Source organism: Globicephala melas, chromosome 7, assembly GCF_963455315.2.
Source record: "Globicephala melas chromosome 7, mGloMel1.2, whole genome shotgun sequence".
NCBI lineage: Eukaryota > Metazoa > Chordata > Mammalia > Artiodactyla > Delphinidae > Globicephala > Globicephala melas.
The window spans coordinates 64,480,668-64,507,002 of record NC_083320.1 but is presented as its reverse complement, the minus strand read 5'-3'; the positions used below and the strand labels follow the sequence as shown (position 1 = coordinate 64,507,002).

Genomic DNA, 26,335 nt, shown 5'->3' with positions numbered 1-26,335 from the left:
GAAATTTTATAATGGCGTCCATTCCTTCCATGTTGATATAATTAAAATAACTTTCTTTAAAAAGTCAATGTAATTTCATAATCAAGAGATAATCATTGCTATTTCTAGGTATATATTTATATACCTTTCATCCTGGGATCTGCCAACCCCCAAAGTGATTTTTGGTTTTTAGTTTAGTATATTCACTCTTTCTGCTATAAAGTGCTATGAGTTTTGAGAAATACATCGTGTATTGTATCCACCGTTATAATATCACACAGAATAGTTTCACCACCCAAAAAATTCCCCTGTGCCTCACCTATTCAGCACTCTCCACCTTGAACCCCTGGCAACCACTCATCTGTCTACTATCTCTATAGTTTTGTCTTTTCTATAATGTCCCACAAATGGAATAACACAGTATATAGTCTTTGCAGACTGGCTGTTTTCACCTAGCATTATGCATTTGTCTTTGTGTATCTTGATAGTTCATTACTTTTACTTTTCCCCTCTGAATAATATTCTATTGTACGGATTACTACATTTTGTTTAGCCACTTACCTATTGCAGGACATCTTGGTTGCTTTCAGTTTTTGTGATTATGAATAAAGTTACTATCAACATTTGTATGTAGCCATAAACATTTCGTGTGGGGTTACCATGCCATCTAACAAAGCATAGCGATGTTTAGCTTTGTAAGAAACTGACAAACTGTCTTCCAAAGTGGCTGCACCGTTTTATGTTCCCATCAGCAATGAATGAGAGTTCCTGTTGCTCCACATCTTCACCAGCAGTTGATTTTTGGAGTTTAGCTATTTGTAATATGTATGTATTGGCATCTCATTATTGTTTTAATTTACAATTCCTTAGTGACAAATGATTTGAGCATATTTCCATATGCTTATTTACCATTTGTATATCTTATTTGGTGAGATATCTGTTCAGACCTTTTGTCCATTTTAAAATGGGGTTATTACTTTATTGTTGAGGTTTAAGAGTTCTTTGTATATCTTGCATACAAGTCTTTTATCAGATATGGGTTTGACAGATATTTTCTCCCAGCGTATGGCTTTGTCTTTTCATTCTCTTTACTGGGTCTTTCACAGAGCAGAGTTTTTAATTTTAATGAAGTCCAACGTCAATTTTTCTCTTTCATGGATCAAGCTTGTTGTTTTTGACCTGCTGTTCCCACTTAACGATATGTTTTGAGCATATTCCTTGCTAATAAATATACCCTTATAGTTTCAAAAAGCAGACAACACTTTAGACAGAGAAGAGTATGAAAGAAATGTTTTTTAAGTTCATTAAGTGGAAAATTAGCACAAAAACTGTTTTTGGTTTTATGAATAAATGAATGTGTTATCTGAAACACAACTTTTATATTCTCTGTATTTTTCTGTTTTTTCTTCTTAATTTAATTTCTGTTTTGCTGCTACCACTGTTGCACTGTCAGGGTGGATGCTTAAAGATAATCAGAATGTCAACATGCCTTTGGTTGTGCTACTAAGAGTATAACCTAGTTTTTTGTGATATAAAAGGTTTTAAAATCTAAGAATAGGACTTCAGAGAGAAAAAACTTGGAGGTGAATTTGAATCATAGAATCACTGAATCATTTTTATCTTTAAAAGATAAAATTTACAAGCAAGATCAAGGTTAGGGGTCTTTTGAGTCCCTTGAATCACACTTGATTGATAATAATCAGGACAAAAATAAACTATGAATTAAAGGCTTGCATTTATTATTCCATTATAGATCGGGTACACAAACTCCCTTCCAATTGTCATAATGTTAATCAAGTAAATTAGTACTTAATCTGTACCTAGGAGAAGAGACACCTTATCTTTTACCACTGTATCCTTTAATCTTCCCAATTTCCCTACAAAGTAGCTATTATTATTCCTATTTTATAAATGGGAAAACTGGTTCTCTGAGAAGTGCAGTAACCCAGTGGCCCACAACTAATTTGTGGTGGAGCTGGATTCTGAACCCAGGACTGACTGATTCAAAAGCCTAAGCTCTCTCAACTACCAATACAGAAATAAGAACCAAGTGTGTGTTTTACGTTTGTATATATACTTCTCATTTGGATGGAGATGAGGAAGAATTGACCTAAATATAGCTCCTGGTGAAAAATAATTTCCTATGGTGTCACAGTTAGTATAAGGAAAGATCAGTAAGAACTGAAGTAAATAGGTGAGGAACTAGTAAGCTGTTCAACAAACCCATCTCCCTTTCCTTCCGGACAGACTACGTTTCTCAGCCTACTTTACAGTTAGTCTGGCCATGACTGTATATATCACTTCCAGGCCTCGCCTATAAACGTCACCTGTGTAATCTTCCTCTCTTTCTTTCCCTGGACTTCCCTCAGCCTGAATTCTTGAATGGATTCCGTACTACCCACCCCTAGTTGGACTTTATGTGAGCAAGAAATGAACATCCACTAATTTAAGCCAATAATATTTCCAGATTTATCTGTCATAGCAACTAGTGCTACATCTACTAACACATAAATTGGTATTAGAAGTGGGATGCTACAAAACTAAACCTTAAAATACGTGGCGCTGGCTTTGTAGTTGGGCAGTAGGCTACAAGAAAATAAATATTATGAGTTTGAAGATGTAGAACGATGCCACGTGCAAGCAAAATGTTTGTTTGGAAAAATTGTTGTCGGCAGTAAAGTGAATAATACCAAGTATCCACTGAGCCTTTCTTTAGAACTAGGAGAAGTTGGAAAATGCAGTTGTAACAGTGTGTATCATTTGCTAATAGCTAAACTTAGCAAAATACTAAAAATAAAGACATATGAGGTAAATCAAGAATTGATTGTTTTACAAGTAGAAATGAAAAGGAATAGTGAAAGACCCAAAAGTTGGTGACTTAAAGTTTTGACAAATTTGATTCTGGTCCTCACATATTAGGAAAGACAATTTAGAAATAGATTGAGCAACTTGGTCCATTAAGTTGGTTTAAGAGTGTATCCACCCCACCCATTTCTGTTGATTGATCTCAAAGAAGCTTTCACTGAGTTGAAGGGCAAGAGACAGAAGAGCAAGGATAAAAACAAATAAATTAGGCTTGAGAATTATGTCTAAGAAGGAACTTGTGAATATGTGAATACTAGCATACAGTACTATCCGGAAACAAGTAGGATGGGAGCCTATTAAGTCTTTGATGTATTATCAAAGACATAGGAAGTCCGGGCTTTAAAAACAACAACAAAACTTGGATTCTTCAGGGTATAAAAAAACCATTGAGTTTCCAAGCTTGAACCAGCAAGAAGCAGGCTGCAAAAAGAGAGCATATGCCCATCACCGCTTCAAATGTGATCATGAAGAATAATGTACGAGAGAAAATCCTTCCTGCAGGTAAAAGCGGGGCCAGAGAGAAACATGCACAAGAGTCTTCCTCCTGGAAATTAGAATCAGGGCCTCACTAAGGAACTTTCCCTCACCCAGACTGGGGGGCTTTAAGAAAGCCCACAGTAAAGTTTTCTTGATTGTTGTGGACCAGTGTCCCCTTGACATGTCCCACTACTCTCATTCCTAAGAAGATGGTTTTTAATTGCTCCTCTATTCTCTATTTACCGTTGTTCATTGGGGCAGTGGCGGGGTGAGGTAAGATAACTAGTCTTTTAGTTTATAGTTTATGAGGAAGCATGCCAGATGGAGAAGAAGGTACAACACACAAATATCTTAGTATTGAGCCAGATGCAGTAGCTAGTTGGGAATTGGTTTATCTTTCTAACCATAGTGGAGGTCAAGAGAAAATTTAAAAGGGTAGCCTGTGGTAGAAGCAGGTGAACTGTTCACTAAAAGCATTTCTCTTTCCTCCTGGTAAACAGTTAGACTGGCATTCCCAGACCCCTTGCCGTGGATGTGGCCATGTCATTAAGTTTTGGCCAATAACATGTCAGCAGAAATGACATGTCGCACCTGAACAGTGCTTCTTGTCTCATATGCCATCTTCATCTGGATGTTGATTCCCAGAATCATTTTGAAAGCTATATGTTGACGATGAAGGAGCCTGAATGACCCTGTGGAGCAAATCCCTTTGCTTCTCCTCCTCACTATACCAATAGAACAAGAATAAGTAAGAAAGAAATGTCTATCGTGTTAAACCATTGATATATTGGGGTTTATCTGTTGCAGGGTAGCTATCCCAACAACTACTTTAGGAAAGATTTCCCAGAAAAAAAAAAAAAAAGTGAAATAGCCCCTGAAATTTACGTGTAATGAAGAAACATATCTCTTTAGTGGGAAAAGCATGAGCAAAAACTATAAGACTAGACGGATCTTTAAAAGAAAGGTTGAAAGTTGAAACAAGTCAACCACCCCAACTTTGATTACTCCTGCTCTAATCTATTGATCAATAATAATGAAAATTCTCTACATAGCTAATATATATTGAGCAGTTACCTTCCAGGTACTAAACTAAGCACTTAGAGCATATTATCTCATTTAAATTTCAAAGTCCTTCTGAGAACTAAGTATTATTATTATTATTCCTATTTTACACCAGTGAGGAAACTGAGGCACTGAGTTATAAACTCAGTGGGCCTGGTCACACATCTCATAGAAGGTAGACGTAGAATTTTAGCTCAGATTGGTCTGTCCCCACACTCCCCATTCTTAATCACTTCACTTTATTGCTTAGAAAGCAAAGCACTTTAAAATGTTCCTGCTTTACCCATTCCATGTAAATGAAAATGTGCCTGGGATGATTGAGGTTTTGTGGTGGGGTTTTCCAAAATGAATCAAACCACGCTTCTCTTAAACATTTTTCAGTTGATCACCAAAACCAGCACCCATCTTATTGTACCACTGTCACTCAGTTAATGTCCAGAAAATCCCATAAAATATATACCTCACTTGTGTTTATGTCACTGAATACTAGCAACTCAATTCCAATGAAAATAGACATTACACATTAATGACTTAGTGGTTAATTTTCATTACTTTCTCATTAAAAGTCAAGCAAAGAAGAATACTTGTACATTTTTGGGTCTTTCATTTATTTTCTTCTCGTGGCTGATTTGCAATTGTGCTTCACGCAATTATCTTATTACTCTTCGGAAAACAATGATGTTCTTGCCCCCAGAGGCTAGAGCCCCACAAAGAGGATCTATGTTCTAGTGCCAATTCCAGCTGCTGGAAATCATCTTCCTGCTCAAATTCGATCTATTGCTTTTAGATTCTAGGGTCTCCTGTTCAATCCCCAGAAACAACAAGTTTTTCAAAGACTAAAAAGACGCTAATTAGTTACATTAAAGCACCTGATTTAAATGTTCTGTTAAGGGATTTCCAAGTTGCTACAACAGCTTGAGACTTTATATAATGTCTAATGGGTTGTACTGTTAGAACATTTTTGGTATACTGGACTAGGGGTTGTAACCCTGGGGTGCTGTTAGAAGGGCTGGAGATGGCATGTGGCTGAGGACTGGATTAATTCAGGAAGATTTACACCAAAGACTTAAAATCCACAGGGCAGTGGCTTTATGAGAGCTGACCATCCAAGAGGCCATAGGGGAGATAAACACCAGCAAGGTAAAATACCTTGTCATCTATCTTTCTTACACAAATTAACATTAATTCTAATATAACATATTTATAGAGTACCTAAAACCTGGTAGAGATGTTACAAAATGTATCATGTTGGGAACCTGACAACATGTGCAGCTATGTTTTGCAATGTCCTTGTTAAAAATATTTATAATTAATGTCTCAATTGAAAAGTGCTTGATAATAATCAGAATTGCTTCTCTAAGAATTTTATCCTGTGCAGCTATGTTTTGCAATGTCCTTGTTAAAAATATTTATAATTAATGTCTCAATTGAAAAGTGCTTGATAATAATCAGAATTGCTTCTCTAAGAATGAACTACTCAGTCAGGTACTGTATAGGTCTAACCAGTGAGTATAATTAAGAAAAAAAAAAAATCCTGAATGCAGTATATACAAGTAAAATCTCAAAACACTGAAGGATATAAAAAAGGGAAGCCATTATTACTGCAAGCTTTAAAAATTCAAATAATGAGGTTTTTTCTTTCAGAGACATTCACATAAACTGTCAGGAATTCACATCTTTTGGGAGAGAAAAATCATCAGTACAGGAATAGAGTTGTAAGATTTTAGAAAGGATTGTAAGCCAGGGATGTAAAGATGTAGACTATAGGATTTCTAATATTCTAGTTTACATACGCTGCGTTTTAAGAAAATTCTGAAATGTGAAACCAGATTTTCACTTTGTGATTAAAATAATGCTAATAAGAAAGGTAGGTCTTTCTACCTCTTTAAAAACATTTACTTCCACTTTCTCTCTCTAACCACATCTAAAAGTCCTGTCCACTAGCAGCTAAATGCAAGTGGGCATGACTGAGTCTACGTGCAAGGTAACTCACATTCTATGGTATTAAGGTCATAAACAACTCTCAGGTCCCTGGTTTATGTTAAAGCTTTAAAAATTCTTGACATTGCAAGGGCATAAAATATTTTGTTGGCTCTTTCTGTTTAAGGCCTTCGACACTGAGATGTGTAAGTCTATTATATTTTTCCCTGTGAATGTAAAAGCATTTCATGGTGCTCACTGGGTCTCTGTGCAGTCAATATGCAATAAAACAGAAGCAGCAATGGCTTGCACACTTCACTTACCAACTAAACAACATAACCCACCTACCCCTAACATTGCCAGGTCAACAGCCAGAACCCTAGCCCATTACAAACCAAGGACTGAATATGTTTGTGACTTGGTGTTGTAGACGTTTGGAAAAGTGGATTTTTAAAAATCAATCCTGTTATGAAGTATCAGGCCACTGTTAAATAGACACCAAAGGTTACTGAATATAAAGGCAGCATCCAGCCAACCTCCAAAGTAATGCAACATCAAAGAAGAATTTTTTAAAAAGGTTGCTAAAGAAAAATACTACAGGTTTATCTATAGGTACAGAAACTAAGGCAGGATCTCAGAACAGAAAACAACTTTTTTTTAAGGAAGAAAAAAGCTTTACAAACGTAATTTCTCGAAAGTAATTATCAAGCTGCATGGTACCATAAAGCCCTATTGATCCAAATCTCTCTTTCTGTATGAACTCCACAGACTTGCAAGACTTGGCATCAGTGAAAGCTAATGATGATTCATGCTATTAGCTTCAGCAGCCCCAGCCCCTAGGAACTCAGCTTCGACCTTTTATTAGCACTTTTCTCCCAAGTAGGTAGGATCATTCTCCAGGCATACTTCCTAATCACCTAAAAACACCAGGAGAATGAGTTAAAAGCCTGACAGGGAGAGGGACTGGGAAGCTAAGGGAAAAGATTTAGTCTGAGGAGAGAAGGCAACCCATGGCATGTGTGATCTGCCCAGCAATCTGGGGAAAACCTGGGAAGTAAAATTACATGTTAAGATTTCGTTTATGTAAACTTAAAATAATCCTAATTGCAGGACACATGTTAAATGTTATCAGTTGATTTCAACTTTCAGCAGCAGCCCTCTCCTTCCCCCCCAAAAAAACTCCATACAATATTTATAAATTCATGTTTTCTTGATCAAACATTTCTTGAACTCCTAGCACTATGCTAGGCACTTAAACAACATTCCGTTGTGGTAATACAGAAGTCATTAATTTTTTTAAATTAATTTTTTAGTGTCCTCTGCTTTACGTGGCTTCTGAAAGAAGTATTGATTAATGAAGCCATGGAAAACTGCTTCGCAAATTACTAAAAAGGCTCTACTCCTCCCTTTCCTACCCTTCCCATCCCTCACTGCTTCTCCTTCACCTGCCTAGCCTCCCCGCAACGCCGCAACCCCACAAGTACACACACACACACACACACACATTTCCTTTCCACTTTCCTACTTCATGCTGGACCAATGCAATATGCAGCTCTCTTTAGTGATTAAAGCTACAGGGAAAAAAAAACCATTATTAAAACAGATTGGATTTTCTTATTCAAGCAAATAACCTAATTCTAGATTATAAAAATTGAAGATAATCTATAGGATAAAGAAAGATTTTTTTCTACAATGTTGATAATAGTTTGATTTCTATAACATACACACTCATTGAAGGACTGCATATCTTTGCAAATGATTTTGCTTCAATAATAACCATAAAGATTGTCAATACTTTAAGACTTTGTGAGACCTTGTCTCAAAGTTCTTTATACAGCCTTCTGCATAAATCATAATTCCACCTTTATTTCAAAATACTGAACCCAGAATAACATAACTCTTTTCTAATATAATAGAAACATACCCACTTGAACTATCTTTTTCCCATTCTGTGTGGATCAAATGATTTTCACTCTAATCAGCGTACCATAACTGTCCTTTCAAGAGAAACCAAAGATCTCACTTAATCCACAATCTCTCATCAACACTTAGAGTTAAGAGTTGGTATATTTCCCCTTCCAGTCCTTTAACAACCTTATCCTTCCTTGGATCCCACAGTACCCAATTACTTTTCAATTTCTTCCCAGGTTTCAGATTAAATCTCCTCCCCCGAAAAATGACCCCACCATCCTTATTTTCTCTTAACTGCAGGTGATCTCCTAGGCTTGTTGCTCTGTCTACATTTTGTCCTTGGATATCTTTTACATTCTCTTAGTTTCAGTGATTCCCTCTCTACTGACAACTCCTCAGGAGACAAGTGTGATGAGGGGGGAATAGTATAAGGCTAGGAGTTGGAACATTTGCTTAGTCTGGAGTCCTGTCCCCTTATAAAATTTTGATGAGTGGGCTTCCCTGGTGGTGCGATGGTTGGGAGTCTGCCTGCCAATGCAGGGTACGCGAGTTCGTGCCCCGTCCTGGAGGATCCCGCGTGCCGCGGAGCGGCTGGGCCCCTGGGCCATGGCTGTTGAGCCTGCGCATCTGGAGCCTGTGTTCTGCGGTGGGAGGGCCCACGTACCGCAAAAAAAAAAAAAAAAAAAAATTGATGAGTGACTTTATTGTGTTCCTGTGTATGCTGGGGTGGGGGAAGATCATTGGTCCTGGTATAAACTGTATTAAAAAAAAAATACTAGTTATGATGACCTGAATAGAATACAATTCCCTTCTGGTGGTTTTGTTTTCTCGTCGATTTTTCTTTAATCTTTTAACACAAGAAACTTACATAGTAATCTTTTATCATGAGCATGACATCATCCTTACAGATGTCTCAGAGTTTTAAATATGGAAATAGAAGCTTTATGTATTTGAAAGTATCTAATTAATTACATATTGGGGGCAATAGCTTTATTCCAGGTGCAACTTACATCCAATATTAAACAAAATGGGTTGAGCTTCAATTAAATTAAGGAGCCAGCCTTTACACTTGTATATTTCAACCATATTGGAAATGGCAAAGTGAAGGAACCATGGGAAAAACACTCTCTCTGGATTACATCAACAAATAAAATGTACCTGATAGTCAATTTAACAAAAAATTGGTAAGAGAGCCTCTTTGGAACTTAATATATTCATCTGTAGAAATAGGTATGACATATCCACAGTGAACAGGGCTGTTGTGAGAATTAACCTAAGTTACACTCAAAAGAGGGTAATATTATCATTAAATTCCAGTGCTCTACCTTTCTGGAAAGTCTTTTCTGCAAAAAGACCATTGTAGCTTGCAGTTCCAATTATAAGTTAATCTTCACACCTGAGAAAGGCAGCTACAGGTTTACTTTGGCTTTAATCTCTATTTTACAGATAAGGAATGCTGGGCAAGTTTAAGTGACTCACCTGCAATTACTTACCCAGTCATAAACAGAGCTGGAACTAGACCGATTTCTTTCCTTTTTACTCAGTTTTCCGTCGGCTTGATGTAGCTTTTCTCAGAACTGACTCCAGTGAAGTATTCAGTTTCTATTCTTGATACAGATTTTTTGCATCAATTAATATACAATGAGTTTATATATTTTCAAGGTTAGACAAGTGGTTATTGATTTAAGTAGTGCCTAAGCAAACTTCTTCCTCCACTAACAAGTTGAGTGACTTCTCTCATTGCATGGGGAGAAAAACAGACATACTCAAGAAGGCAGGAAGAATAAAAAAAGGAAACATCAGTTATTTAATTAAATATAATTAGCTCATTAAATAGTCATATATTTAAATAACACTGGACTTTCTGCCCAATACATCCCATGAAATTCACAGCAATGCATAAAACTTAGCATCAGCATGCAATCTTTTCAGCTACTTAAAAAAATTTTTTCTTACTTTTCCATCTTCGTTGATGTTAAATATTTCATGGTTTTCATTCTTAGTAGGTTGTTAATTGTGCAGGTTTCTTTTGCTCAAAGCTGTTTATGCATAGCACTAGTGATGGGAGATATTACTGTTATAGCTGTATGTCTGCTGTTAATGTTAACTTTTTTGCTTGTCAGACAGTCATTTGATTATCTTAATCACTAACAACCCATGGAACATAGGACCTATATATTTTCAGGATTAACTGTTGCAAAATACCAGATATCATGAAAAAATATTACATGATACTGGAAAAGAGTATGTTTGGCAGGGCATGGAGGGGTGGTTAGAAAAATTATGTAGATATTTGTGTGCACATCTCTGAAAGTTTTTAGTATGCTGAAGTTTCGTAACATTTTCATATTTTATACGCTTTCTTTAGTCAGGATTACTCTTTTGATTGAAGGTCATTCAAAACATCTTTTATCAGAGATATTTCTAAATTGTCATTGCAATTAAATTTTCCAATTTTAAGATATAGTTTTTAATATTTCTACTTATTGCAAATAACTACTCCCCTTTCCCCCCATGAAGTTTGAATAAGACACCAATTTTTTTCTCTCTCAGACTGAAACTCCATTCCTCTACTGATCACCTCATGTAGTTAATCAGGCTGTTGATTTTCAGCTACACAATAATCACAAAAAATAATGAACAATAAATAATTTAAAAAACTAAACAAACCATAGCAACAGAAACCTTCTCTAGATTAAAAATTCAAAGTGATGTGGTACATGTCTGTTTTTAGACTTAAAAGTAAATAACATCTGTTTCATTTGCACAGTTGTCTCTTTAATCAGAGATGGTCTACCTCCCAAACTAGATTGGTCAAATGACTGATGAGGGGAGAAAGGAGTACAAGAAAATTGGGAAGAATGGTACTGATATGCATACATTTCCTATAGTACTAGAAGATGGCAACAACACAGGTCTACTGTGCACTTAAATTTTCCTTAGAGTGCTCATAAAATTTCGGCAGGGTTTATTTTGGTTGTCACAGGGAATTATCTTGGAAGGAAGGTAAATGAAGGAAGGGGTGATTACTGCAAAAATAAAAAGATTACTTAAATATAATGAGAAATAGAAGCGGCAGCACAGCTAACACATACCGAATTCCAACTATTTGTCAGACAACTATGTAGCTAATTTATACCCTTAATTTTTGACCTTCACAACAAAGTTGTAAGATAGAGAAGGTTGCTTGAAGAATGACCCACAAGTTAAATTCTTCACGTAGAATTTACTTTTTTTTTTTTACTGCAAGATGGATTACAGACTTATTAGAATTCTAGACCTTTCAAACGTATTTGCACTGAAGGGACTTAAAATGCTGCACAAGGAAAGATCATCACAAGTTTTGGGGAGCGAATGATGAGGGGAAAGAGTTTGCCATTTTCGCTTTTTCTTTCCTTGTTAAATAACATAACTTCTCTGGTGTTTGTGTCAAGCACACACACACACACACACGAAAACCAAACAAAAACCTATTTTATCATTCAGAAGTGATTCTCCAAAGGGAAAAAAAAGACAAACCAGCCAGGTTGCCTGTTTAAACTTTCTTATTGCTACTTGAGGTGTTTTGTTGTGTTTTGTTTTGTTTTGTTGAGACGGGGTGAAGGTGGGGAAGTTTATTTGGAAGGAAGGTCTGGAAGGTCCCTCCACCTACAGCTCTGAGAACATTTCTCCAGGTGCCTCTTTCATAGCTCGGGCACACTTCTGGGCTGATTGCTAGGAGATGGAGTGGTTCGGAGGCTGAGAAGTACCACTCTTCTCAAATGCCAAAGCTGCCAAAGGGAGAAGGACGGGGGCGCTGTCTAGTGGCTGTTCGCGTGATGCCTTCCAGGCGGCCACCACCTCCAGGGATACGCTCTCCTGCAATGCCGTTCGTACTAAGGTCCCACGACCGCTACACAGGAATGCCAAGACGCTGAGCCCCGAGGCTCTGGGGACAGAGTCACCCCGGGGGGCCCTTTTCTGCCAAGCTCCGAACCGTCACAAAACGCCCCAGGCCCACCTCGGTGGGCCCGGCCGTCCGGCCACACCTAAGGCTCCGGAGCCAGGAGTCCCCCACCGCGAAGCCCTCCCCCACCTCCCCCCATCCCAAACGCCAGCAGCCTCGCCGCTTCTCCCGGAAACGAGCTTGCTGAGCAAAGGCGGAGGAAAACCTTGGGCCTTCCGCTGATTGGTCTCCCCCCGCCTCGCAGGGCGAGGCAGCGATTGGCTGCCGGGGGTTGTCAGTCGCCGAGGCCAGAGCCTTCGCCGGGGAAGCGCAGCCGGGCTCGGGTTCTTCGGCTGCCGCCGCGGCCGCTCAAGACGGTGCAGCTGGGCGAGCTCGAGCGGGCGCCGCTGCCTCCGCGGCTGCCCACCCTGCCGCGCCGCCGGCGCTGCCGGTCCTGCAGGCGGACGCCGTGGAGGGGCGGCCGAGAGAACGGAGCACGAGGAGGTGGAGGCGGCGGAGAAGTGATGCTGGCGCCGGGGATGGGGCAGCGGCAGCGGAGCAGCAGCATCTGCGCGACCCAGGCTGCAGCGTCCCTGTGGCCCGAGGGCCAGCCGAGCGGCGGGAGACCACGCGCCCCACGGGTAAGGTCCGGCCCGGCGGTACGCGCACCGGCTCGGGGACCACCGGGGTTATCCTTAGTAGTTACGAGGCTTATTGTGCCCGGGCATTCAGACAAGGGTGTTTGGCACCCGGACAGAGAGTCCGGACGCACGGTTAGGCTGCTGCTCGCTCCAGTGCCACTCCTGCTTGTGCGTTCTCCCCTCCGCGCTGACAGACTTTGATAGCGCGGGGATGGCATTGTGTGTGCATCTGCGTGTGTGGGTGCGCGGTTTGGGACACTTTGCGGGGAGCGTGGTGGGTCCCCTCTTGCGTGAACCGACGTCCTTCAGGGATCCAGGCTGGGATGGAGTGAATAGGATGCACTTGGCTCAGCGGGAGGGAGAGCGCACGCAACGCACGTGAAAGTCCTCCGTGGCTCGTTAAGAGCCGGGAAAATTGAACTTTATTGCCTTAATGAAAAGAGGGAGCTGTGGATACAGCGCGCCAGGGGACGGGCGCATTCATCGAGGCTCCCCAAAGTCCCACTTTGCGCCGGGGACTTTGGAGGGGAGGGTATGGGAGAGGAAAGTAACGGTTGGTCCGCCTCGCTGGAGAAAAGGAGGACAGAGGGCGGGGAGTGGAACTAGGCTTGGGGAATGGAACTAGGCTTGGAGAGTGGCGGCTTTTTTGTGTGTCTGACGTCCCACGTAGGAAGCTCCCTACACTTTTCGGGAACGCAGATTTGGGGATGGAGAGAGTCCCGCTTTGAGGGGCTGATGGAGGTTGTTCCTGGCCCACGCCAGCGTGGGGCACGGGTGTCAGAGACTTGGCGGCTGAAACGGGGCGGGGCTCGAGTGCACGTTCAGATGTAGCCCCTGCCTCATCGGGCTACCTTGGCCGGTACCTTCGGGGTCGGGACTCGGCCGGGCGCGCCAGCGGCGGCTGCGTTCTGCCGGGTGGCCCCGCCCTCCGAGAAAGTTCCGGCCCACTGGGGTCTGGGCAGTCAGACCAAGAGCACGTTAACCGCTAAGGTTTAGTACCCAGGTTTAGTACCCAGCTTCTTCCAGTACCTACACTGTTTTTATTTTATATTTAATTAGTTTATTTTGTAAAGCCACTGGGAGTTCCACCCGCGCTGCAAACCTTTCCGCAGAAGGCGGATTTTTGCGCTGCTGCAAATGGATGGTGCCGCCGGGCTAAGTCCGAGTCTCCGTAGCTCAGTGCAGTGGTTTCTCCACCCTTCTTCAGGACGCACAAACTTATTCTTGTCGATTGCTTTGTATGTGGCCCTTTGTCTCCTAGGAGTCTTTGCTTGGAAAGTTCTTGAAATACCTCGGCAGTAACAAACTGCCCCTGCCCTGGCACAGATGGAGAGGCTGTGGTCCTTTACAGAGGCGCTGGAATTGCAGCGGGGAATGGGACTGGAGAGGGCAGCTCCCTTCTTACCAGCTAGAATCTTTGGAAAAATGTTAAAAATTGGCTCAATACTGGGAGCCGGCTCTTGAGCTGAGAACAGCACTTTCCCAGTTACGTAGATCTTTAATCCCTTTCACTGGAGGAATCTTTGGCCCCCAAACGCAACGCAACACAACAAACAAAACCCAAACCCAAGCGGCAGAAACGACTTTGGCTGGACTCATTTCTGATTTGGCAAAGCTGAAAAAAATGAAAGTAAGACACCTAATAGAAATACTGTAGAAAAACCAGGAGGGAGCTGTCCAAAATGTCAGCATTTTTTGTAAGCTTTTTTTTTAATTGTAAAGGTAGTATTTACCCCCAATTTAGTAATATAAAATAATTCTGAAGCAGATGAGTAACTTACTGATGAACTAGGAGTGATGTTAGTTTTATGTCCGAGAATGGTTGCACATTTTATCATTTCATGAACTGTAAATGGAATTTTTCATACCATTTTAGTTGAACACATACATTGCATTTGGGGTAGTACGAAATTGGTAGCAAGTATTTTCCCTATAGTAGTCATCGCATCTTGTTTAAAAGGATAGTTTTCTGATATCATTAAAGAGTATGGCTTGTGGTTGTTACATTTCAATACACAATTTACCTGTTGCCAGGTGATTATTGTAATGTTGCAATATTTAGTTGTAACTTTTAGGACTTTATTAAGATGATTAAACACATTAGGCAGTTGATTTTCGTTTTGTGTTTCATTTATGCAGTGCTATGAGCTGATAAAATTGTTTTCCCCTATTAGCGGATACGGGAGAAATAGGCTTACGTTATATTATGCATTACTAATCAATACTTTTAAAATAAGCTTAAATTAAAACCAAGTTACCAATAACATCCAGTAATCAAAGTGGAATTTTTAAGGAAATTTTCAACTACTTGGCTAAGAATGTGCTTTTCACATTGCTAACAAGTAATATCTTGTAAATCCACTGCATTATATATTGGGGTAAGTCACAAGTTTTTAAACAGAGCTTTTGTATTCATTTTCAGGTGTTTTGAGGTTTTTTTTCTGGAGGGGGACTTTTACTTTGGGATTATTTTTCAGATAATTAAATACATTTTCAAAGCCACCGGACCAAAATATAGTAAAGTGCGGAGAAATGTGTCAATGAGCAGAAATGTTAGGATAAAGCAGCAGTGTGTGTGTGTGACAGAGAGCAGAAACGTCGCAGGGTTGGGTGGGAGGGGGAGTGCTCAGGCTTAGGGGCTGTAATAGTGCTAGCCACTTAGCTTATACAAGCAATTCAAGTTCTGCCAGTTCTGCAGATCCACTTCAGTTTTGACTTGTTTTGCTGCAGGGCAATCCATGAGCTCAGACTGCCATATTTTCTAGATGGATTTTAGTAACTCAAGTAAATGTCAACTTGTCAAGACTCTAGGCTACTAAATTCACTTTTTGACCTATACTGGATTTTAATTTTAATACTGCATAACTTTTATAAAAAGATCCCATTTACTGTGAATAGCAATGCAATAAATACCATGATCTCATTAAATAAAACATATTTGTTTTGTCAAAGAGTCATGACTAGAGTTTCTACATTAAGACAGTGAAGTTTATTTTATTTTATTTAATAATAATTTGTATTTATTTAATTAATGATGAGATCGTTTTGGTTTTTGAAAACTAACATGTTTCAGAGAATTAAAATCCTCAACCAGTTCAGTAAATCAGAAATTCATTTGCATTTTCTTGAAGTCTCTGTCCCTGTCTCATTTTCTCTCGGACACACACACACACACACACACACACACACACACACACACACACACACACACACACACACACACACACACACACACACACACACACACACACACACACACACACACACACACACACACACACGAAAGCTTCTCAGGAAGAATATAACCACTCCTGCATTTGAAACAAGTTCACCAACCCATCCTAAATGATCAGTATACTTCATAAGGCAAAATTCTCATCCTCTTAGGTAATCTGTTACTAATTAATTATGGTACTGGTTTATTCAAGTAAAATTTAACAAGTTGAACTGTGTTCCAACTGTGTGCAGAACACTGTTCTAGTTGCTTTGACCATATCAGAGAATAAATCAAAGACCCTTGCCCTCATAAGGCTTATATTTTCTTGAGGTAAAATAGATCATAAACAAAATAAGTAGGTAACTTATATAGAAGATTTATCTCCTGCCAACCTACCCTGTATCCCATGGCTCAGTCTCTTTCCATCTCATTTTCTCTCCAGTTAATACACATCTACCCACACACCCACACAAATATACTCAAATTAATCTAAGAACTGGAAAGTAATCACGATAAATATCTCATACATGTTACTTCTGAAGCTATGTATCCAAAAACAGCAGTGCATATGATGAAGGTTAAAGGTAAGAGAGGGATTCAAAGATGATTAAGCAATAAAATGACAGGACATCTGCCCTTTAGAAATTCTTTAAAATCAAGTAATAATATTTTTCAGAGGAACTAGAGTGGGAAACATTATCTTTAACATATTGCATTCAAACTAGCAACATCTTAAAAGGCATTTATGACTATCCAAGGTCAAATCTACATAACCTCATTTAAAGGGGATGAGTGAATTGAAGTGGTAATAGAGGACCCAAAAGCGTAATTCTAATGCGAAACATTCTACTTCTTCCATATTGAGAGTGACGTATTCATGTAACTCTGTGAAAGTCGATCAAAAACCCTGGAGTTTGATGTTAAGGTTTTCCTTTTTTTTTAACATCTTTATTGGGGTATAATTGCTTTACAATGGTGTGTTAGTTTCTGCTTTATAACAAAATGAATCAGTTATACACATACATATGTTCCCATATCTCTTCCCTCTTGCGTCTCCCTCCCTCCCACCCTCCCTATCCCACCCCTCCAGGCGGTCACAAAGCACCAAGCCGATATCCCTGTGCCACGCGGCTGCTTCCCACTAGCTATCTACCTTACGTTTGTTAGTGTGTATATGTCCATGACTCTCTCTCGCCCTGTCACAGCTCACCCTTCCCCCTCCCCATATCCTCAAGTCCGTTCTCCAGTAAGTCTGTGTCTTTATTCCTGTCTTACCCCTAGGTTCTTCATGACATTTTTTTTCTTCTTAAATTCCATATATATGTGTTAGCATACGGTATTTGTCTTTTTCTTTCTGACTTACTTCACTCTGTATGACAGACTCTAGGTCTATCCACCTCATTACAAATAGCTCAATTTCGTTTCTTTTTATGGCTGGGTAATATTCCATTGTATATACGTGCCACATCTTCTTTATCCATTCATCCGATGATGGGCACTTAGGTTGGTTCCATCTCCGGGCTATTGTGAATAGAGCTGCAATGAACATTTTGGTACATGACTCTTTTTGAATTTTGGTTTTCTCAGGATATATGCCCAGTAGTGGGATTGCTGGGTCATAACGTTTTCCTAAATTTTATTCATCAAAAAAAAAAAAAGACTCAGCATCTGATCGTCTAATAAGAAATGCCAAAACACTTCAAAAATTTCAAAATAAGTTTGTCCTTAATTCAGAATTGATTTGGCTATCCTGTCCAATTACAGATAAAACCTTGCAGTATTTTCCCAGATTCTGTTCTCTTGGGCGTAAAACAGTGTGCAATTATGATTCCAGTTTCACTTTCTGTGCTTTCCATTTTGTTATTTTCTTTAGGGTCTTTAGCTTAAGTCCCAAAATAGGGATGTGTGTGTGTGTGTGTGTGTGTGTGTGTGTGTGTGTGTGTGTGTGTGTGTGTGTTTTACCTTCGTGTAAAGAATGGAACCTAGCTTGGCTTTCAAAAAGTTGGTTTGTGAACAGTATTTTCATATTAGAGGAAAACTGAAGTTGTACTCCCAAGAAGCCAGATCACATAATGAATTAATGCCAACTTACCAGTTCTGTTATGACAAGGTATTAGTGCAGGGCACACAATGCTAATAGTAATTTCTGAATGGATTTCCATCATTCAAGAAAAATCTTCAAGATTGCTGCTCTACAGTCCAGTTTTAGGAGATGAGGAAAAGTCTTCTGATAATGCTGTTTCAATATTTATCTAGATTCAGACATGCGTATACCACCCACTTAAGCCTTTACCTTTTTTTGCCCTGGGTTTTCTCCTTTCTGCCCAAAATATAAAACTTTAGGAAAACAGTATTTTTAAAAAAGCAAGTAAACCAACCAACAGTTACCATACCTGGCACACAAAGTCAGCTTCGGCTGATTATTAAATAGTTAGATGAAAGCTAAGCAGAAATCAGATATTTGGACCTGGGAAAAACCCAGGTCATTAGTCTAACCTCTCCTGTGTATGAGGAAGAACTTCACTCCAGGAAGTTAATAATACCCAAAGTCAATTGAAAGTAGAACCGGGTCTAGAAACATTGTTTGTCAACTACTATTTGTATAAGTTAACTCCATACCAATTGCCCATTATACAGCCCTACATTTTGTAAAATGGAGGTATAAGAAGAAATGACAACATCCACCAATTTGTGCATCTAAATATTTTAATACCTGAAATAATAATACATCACATTAATATTATGTTGGGATCAAGAAAATGATAAATTGAGAGGCATTCAGAGATGTCGTCTAAGATTTATAGGGCTAGAGGTGTGTTTGCATGTAAAATATTTGTGTTTAATTCAGTCATTTTGTCTATAATATCCCTTTAAAATATTTACTAGTATCTCTAAAAAAGGGATTTCTTACTTCCAGAGGTCTACGGGCTTCAAAGTGATCAATAGGTGAATTCAGGGACTCCAGGATATACCAATTGTTTCCAAATTTTTTTGTTCTTCAACGTTTCATAGCAAGGGAAAATGGTTAAGAAAACCTTAAAAGCTACTGCTTTAAGTTAGCATAAAACAAAAACAAAATACAGCAGAGTGAGGGGACATGTGGGGATAAGGAGAGGATTGTAAAGAACTAGGAGCTCTCTTATTACTCAAGGAAAGGAAAAAGAAAAAGAAAACAAACAAACCTATTGCTAGATTCTATCAGACAATGGTTTGAAGAGACACTTCGTTGTCCTAAGACGCAAATTTGCAACTGAAGAGATGGTTTATAGCTGATATACTGCACTTCCTTCTGAGTTTCTGCAGTTAGCATTTTTTTGGTCTTTGACTATGAAATGTTTTCATGACATATATAGGTGACATCAGGGCTGAATCAATTCCTCACTGAACAACAAAATTTGTGGGTGACTTCCCCAGGGCCCTAGCACTCAATCAAAGACAATTGCCAGAGGTATACTTTGGTTGTATACAATTGGTTATAAATTTAAATGCTATTAGACAAGAAAAACTGCAGTAAATGTGCACACACGCACTGTGGCTGCATGAATAGGGCACATGAACTAATAGTTAGACTCCTTCCGTTGCTGGTGAGTTCCCACCACAGTCCATCATTACTTTAGTTTCTATGTCTATTAAATGAAAGCAGCATTACTGATTACTTGAATTCCCATTTTTGAGGGGTTGGATGAATTGAATGTGAGTAATACATATTGATTTCTCTGAGTGAACACAGCCATCCAGTTAGAGACAGGAGAGTGGCTATATTTGATAAGCAAAAACTAAAAAATAATGAATTATACTGATAAAGTTATTTTAGTGATTATGTTGGCCTAATTCCCTTTATTCAAATAAATAAGAGATAATCTTTAGTTTCTAACCATGCTGACTAAAATAAAAAGTAGGCCAGGGGCTTCCCTGGTGGCGCAGTGGTTGGGAGTCCGCCTGCCAATGCAGGGGACACGGGTTCGTGCCCCGCTCTGGGAAGATCCCACATGCCGCGGAGCGGCTGGGCCCGTGAGCCATGGCCGCTGAGCCTGCGCGTCCCGAACCTGTGCTCCGCGATGGGAGGGGCCACAATAGTGAGAGGCCCGCGTACCGCAAAAACAAACAAACAAACAAAAGTAGGCCAATCCTGAAATTTCTTGAAGGCAGCTAAAGTAGTCATTTTTTTCTCCATCTTTATTGGTTCCTTCTCCCTCTCTTTCTGTCTCTCTGTCCCTTTGTCTGTCTGTCTCTCGATAGATAGGCAGATAGATAAATAGATAGATAGATATTTTATACTTTAAGTGTTATAAGGAGTTATTTCAGAGCTGCCTGAAGTTTCTCCTGACTTTTTTTTAAAGTAACTCAAACTCAGAGGATATAAAACGCAAACTTTTACTAATGGATATTGACAATAAATGTGAAAAAGTAGAGACTTTTTCAAAATAGAAATACTGAATGTTTATGTATGTATATACATACATCATATATATAGATAATCCAAATAAAAATCCAAAGAGATTGTTGCAAAATTTAGAGATTCTGAAGTTCATATGGAATAGCAAATAAGCTATGATAGCAAGAGAATGTTTAAATAAAAAAAGCATTGAGACAGAGTTGTACTATCAACTAAAGATATTAAAAATGGTGGTAATTAATACAGTATATTAACATGCAGACAAACATGAAGAAGAAATTTAAAAAACCTCAGACACGAACTCTGAAATATGGAAAATAAAGCATGATATGCAGTAATCACAAACCTGTGTGAAAACAAAAAATGTTCAATATATTGTGCTGGGAAAATTGAGTAATTATTTGCAAAAAAGGGACACTCCCTATCTCACATTACATTTCAAAAATAAATGTCAGATGATATGAAGAGTTACTATAAAGAAACTCTAAATCAAGTTAGAAGAAAATAGAGACTTCATAAACACAAATATAAAAGGAAAATATAAAGGTTTGACCTCATAAACTTTAACAGTCTTAAGTCAAAAATCCCATAAGTAAATCAATAAAATATTTTCAATACAAATTGTGAATAACAGTTTAATATTACTCTTACAAAAACCTTTCAGCGTTTTCTCCTATTAGAGAACTTATCCCAAAATATTGTGATTCACAGCTTATATCAGTCCTCTTCACTAGATTGAAAACCTCTTAAAGAGAGAAACTGATCATCATTTTATCCCTAGTGCCTTGAACATAATTGGAGACAATAGGCATTGTCATTGGCTACCAAAAAATTTCCAAGTATACCAATAGAAAAATGGGCTAAGAAATAAACTGATAATCTATGAAAGCTGGAAATATATAAGGCCAATAAGCAGCTAAAATTTTAACTTAATGATAAAATGTAAAGGAAAAAATTAAACGATAGCCCTTTTTCGCTTATCAAAGTAGTTAAGACTGTCAGTAAAGGTTGATTCATTTACAAAAGGTGATGGAGATGGTGAAGATGGGGCAAACTGCAGATTCCCCTGAACTTCTGGCAAGGCTTTTCATTGGTGTTTACAGAATTCCTTTGTTGAATGCTACAGGTATTAATTTTGACTAACTCAAAGAATAAGATCCACAACAGAAGAAAGGTAGTTTGTAGCTTACAGAATCAAAAGACAAGGAGAGGGGCTTCCCTGGTGGCTCAGTGGTTGAGAGTCCGCCTGCTGATGCAGGGGACATGGGTTCGTGCCCCGGTCCGGGAAGATCCCACATGCCGCAGAGCGGCTGGGCCCGTGAGCCATGGCCGCTGAGCCTGCGCGTCCGGAGCCTGTGCTCGCAACGGGAGAGGCCACAACAGTGAGAGGCCCGCGTACCAAAAAAAAAAAAAAAAAAAAAAAAAAAAGGCAAGGAGAGGAAATAGAATAGCTACAGAGATCATGGGAGAAACTGATAAAATCTTTGCCAGGTACCATCACTGGGATGAATCAGTATCAGCCCTTTTCTATGTGTCAATTTCCTGCAGGCCCAGATTCCTAGAATGAGAAGTATTACTGACCTAGCTCAAGTTTCATGCCTAGGCTTTGGTCAGTGGATCACTGGGCACCTTGATTTCTGGTCCTATCAAGGCCACATTCCAAGGAAAATCAAGGGACTGTTACTGAGGAGGGAAAATGGATGCTGGACAGGTAAAAACAACAGACATCCACTGTGTGTATCAAAAGTCTTAAAAGTATTGCCTTTGTTTCAGTAATTCCACTTCTAGAAATTAATTCCATGTAATTAGTCAGAAATAACACATAGTTTCATTAAAATGGCATTTGTAGTAGTTTGGTAGTAAAGATAATCTATTTGGCCAGCAATATGGGAATAATGAAATTATGGTTTGTATCATTAAAGCATGACTTTGGAAGCTTGGTAATAACATTGGAAAATGCTGATTAAATCATAGTGGAAAAAGAATACAAAATTTAATATGAAGGAGAAGCTTGCATTCACATTCACAAAATGGCTTAAATAAAATATTAACGTTTGTTTGGGGGGGCAGTAAGGTTATGGGGATTTTATGTTTAAGCCTATAAAAGTATTTTTTGGCAGGAACAGGCACTACTTCAATAATCATACAAAAATCAATACTAAAACATAAAAGCAAAAGAATCATTGGAGAAATGATAGTGGCTTTGAGCTTCTAGACAACTATATTGGAAGCAGAACATTGGACTGATATACTTAATTTTGTAAGGAAAGGAGCTAATTGTACAATATTCCCTTTTCCACATGAAGATAGTTACTATATATCAAGTGAAATTTGGCTGGTTTCCTACTTGGATAACTTTTCAGGAGCCATCTTGGACTTTGCTTTTTAACTCTTTAATCTCAATGTAATAGGATTTAAAACGTATTCGCATTTTATGGTTCAAATGAAGAATTCTTTCTCGCGAAGGAAGTTCAAAAAGAATAAAAATAATTACATGTATTGATATGTGTGTATCTCATCATTTACCCTGGTCATTCCCATAGGCTCGTGCTTAAATTGAGACAGTATAAGCTATTATATCTTAAGATAAACTATAGTCTGGTCCAGCTATTTATTAAATAAAATTAAAGATACTATAAAATTTGATTATAATAAAGCAGGAAACCATGCCGCCTCATATAAATCAGAAAGAAAATATAGCTGAATATTTTGAATATTATTTTCCTCTTGCTCATACCTACAGCTCAGAAACTACAATTTCCAAAGAAGAACAAAGGGGTCTGGATATAAGAATGGGTGGAATTTTCCTAAAAGAATAATGCGTTACTATTGTAATGCATTTTTCCGTAGCAGTTTACTCTGGTGTATTGGCTGAGATCTGTATGGGATGATTTTGATGATCTTGTGAATTATACTTGAACAAATAATGCAATTATTGGAGAAAAACAGAAGAAAAAGAAAATTGGTTGATCGTTGTTCCCTCCAATAACCACTGCCTCCTTGTAGCTTGTGGGGATGTGCAGTCTGACAGCTAGTACCATTCCAAGGCACAGGAAAGGATCATTTTGTTGTTATTTTGTTAAATTAATGAATATACTTTTTTTTTTTTTTTTTTGCGGTACGCGGGCGTCTCACTGTTGTGGCCTCTCCCGTTGCGGAGCACAGGCTCCAGATGCGCAGGCCCAGCGGCCATGGCTCACGGGCCCAAATGCTCCGCGGCATGTGGGATCTTCCCGGACCGGGGCACGAACCCGTGTCCCCCGCATCGGCAGGCAGACTCTCAACCACTGTGCCACCAGGAAAGCCCTAGGTAACCATTCTTACTAGTTTCTTGGTATCTTTTCAGAGATAGCCTAGCACATGCAAACAAACAGTAAACTTTTCAAGTTTTTCTTTTTTCCCGCGATTTTTATACAGATGCTAACATTCTGTGTGTGTGTGTGTGTGTGTGTGTGTGTGTGTATGTATATATGTTTTGCTTCCTGCTTTTTAAACTCAGCAGTGTTGGAAGGACTGTCAAAGTTAATAGTTTCCTCATTCATTTTTAAGCTTCGTGGTATTACATTTGTTGAAAGTACCATAATTTATTTATTATTAGATAGTCTCCTCCTGATAAGCGATTGTGTTTTTCTAATCTTTTGGCCAACACAACCAATACTGTCATGAATAATCTTGTACACATTATTTCATGCGTGCAAGTCTTTAAGACCTAGAAGTGGACTCTTTGGATTAAAATGTATGTGTGCTTGTTTACTTTGAGAATGTATGGGTCTTTTTTATTTTCACATTTGATTACCTTGCTTTCCTTGTCTTTAGTTGCATGATTAATAGTGCTGAATTGAGCTGGACCAAAAACTAGGATTCCTGACATTACTCTAGAGACCCCTGCCCAGGTTTACACTTATCGATCAGCATGCTTTGTGTTTATGCAATTTATTGTGAACTTAGCTTGCTCAGTGAGCTTCCAGCATCTGCTTAACCATCTTGACCACAATAATAGTCACTAGAATGGGCAGATTTTGTCAAATTGTTCCTTAATTTCAGATATTCTCCTTTCCTGTCCTTTGGTCTACTAGACTAAATCAGTTATATGAGCAATAGGAGGACTTGTTATTCATCTACTAAATGATAATATTAAAAATAATCATGCCCTCTGTTGCCAAGGATGCAGTGAATCCAGTGCTTTCAGAAACCATTCGTTGCAAGTAAGATTGACACAGCCCTTTTGAAAAACAAGTTGGCAGCCTGTGAGGGGGGACTATGAAAATATTCATGCTGTCTTGTCTATTACTATTAACTTCTGGGAATCTATCTTAAGAAAATAGTACAAAATATGGAAAAGGTCCTATGTTTGAAGATGTTGATGGATATATTTTGTGAAATAAACTCAGAAGCAACTCAAATGGCCAATAATACACTTAGGCACATATATTTGAGGATAATATGCAACCATTAAAAGTAAATAGGATTATAATAAAATAAAAACACATACGCTATAATGTTTCTTGGAGGAAACAGTGTGCAGAATTATATACAAGTTCAACTATAGCTAGATAAAACATACACCGAGGAACACTGAAATTACAAATGTGTTGTAAAATGGTGGGAAAAGAGGTAATCGCTTTCTTATCTTTTTGTCTCATTTTTCTAGACAACGTTTATCTAGAATGTTTTACGACATTTTAAATTGAAAACTGAAAAAGCACTAGATTTTCCCTTTTGTTTTTACTATTTTGTACTGAATATAAGTTACGGCTTTGGATGATTCTTTTCTACTATTCAGTGATGGGAGATTTTTCATCTTCTCTTTTTTGTAGAGATGAGTGTTTGTAGTCCTAGGGTTTGCAATGCAATGCCTGTTGCCTTCAAAAGTGCTCTCTCACCCCCTTCTATGTATCAAAAGACATCTTAATCACTCAACTTCCTTTCACTCTCAGTCCTCATGACAGAAATTTTTTCTCTTTGGAAGGACAAACAGTCCTGAACTTGCCTCTTACTTTCTTTTTAGACGTAACCTCCTACCATCCTCTCCTGTGCTCACTAAGCTCTTACCATGCCGATCTTTCTCTGTTTTACTCTAAGCCAAATCAGACTGTCTCCTAATTTTTTATTAAATTCTACAAATTTCATTAAAATATACTAAGAGACAGTTAATAGCATAGCACATATATCATACTATCAATATACTTACCCCATGAAATAGGTGGACACTAGATAAGATTGCCCATGATAGTTATATATCTTTATGAAAAAGCAAATAACTAAAATATAATGAGAAAAACACCCTTTTTACATATGAGTTAATTTGTTAACTTGAAGTAGGAAAGAACAATGTGAAGTATGCGTTTTTCCCACACTAACTCTTTGGGAAATGAACGCAGTGGCATTATCTCTCTTTATTGAAATGCGTTTTATATCATAACCTATCTTGTTACCTTTGCTCAGTTGATTATCACATTATCTTCAACGTATTAAGCTCACAGCTAATTTCAAAGAGATGGCAATGAGAAGAGTGTCATTTCAAGTTTGAAGCACTATATTTTACAGTTCTATCTACTTATCTTTCCTGTCAAGTGAACTGATTTTGAATACTCCATTGTAAAGATGTTAATTTCTGAGACAGTGAACCAGTGAGTAGACGGGATCATTTTGAAGTTGCAGTGGAAGGCAGTAGCGTAGCTGTCTAAAGAGCTTGCTTCGGACATGCCCTATCACTGGTCTGCCAGGACTGTCATCTGAGACTGGGGCAGATTTTAAAGAATCCTCTGTGTTTGCTTATGGAGCACTAAAATTCCTCTTTCTCCTTTCACTATACCCTTTAGGGATATCACTGCCAAGATCATCCCTTCCTTTATCTTTTCCTAGTTAAACTCAGAGATTTTACTCTTAGCTATTCCAAAGGCCCCCCACTGCCCCACCAGTTGATAGTTAAAAAATTGTGG

The 26,335-nt window shown here is 38.6% G+C and overlaps 1 protein-coding gene across 7 annotated transcripts in view; it reads left to right on the top strand.

The window, feature by feature from the left end:
- Positions 1-12,460: 12,460 nt before the first annotated feature.
- Positions 12,461-26,335, top strand: part of B3GALT1 (beta-1,3-galactosyltransferase 1) — a 600,252-nt gene continuing 586,377 nt past the window's right edge. For all 7 annotated transcript variants that reach the window (XM_060302311.1, XM_060302308.1, XM_060302309.1 and 4 more), the window contains exon 1: positions 12,461-12,780. The gene's annotated coding sequence lies outside the window, so the exon portion shown is untranslated. The remainder of the gene's footprint in view (positions 12,781-26,335) is intronic.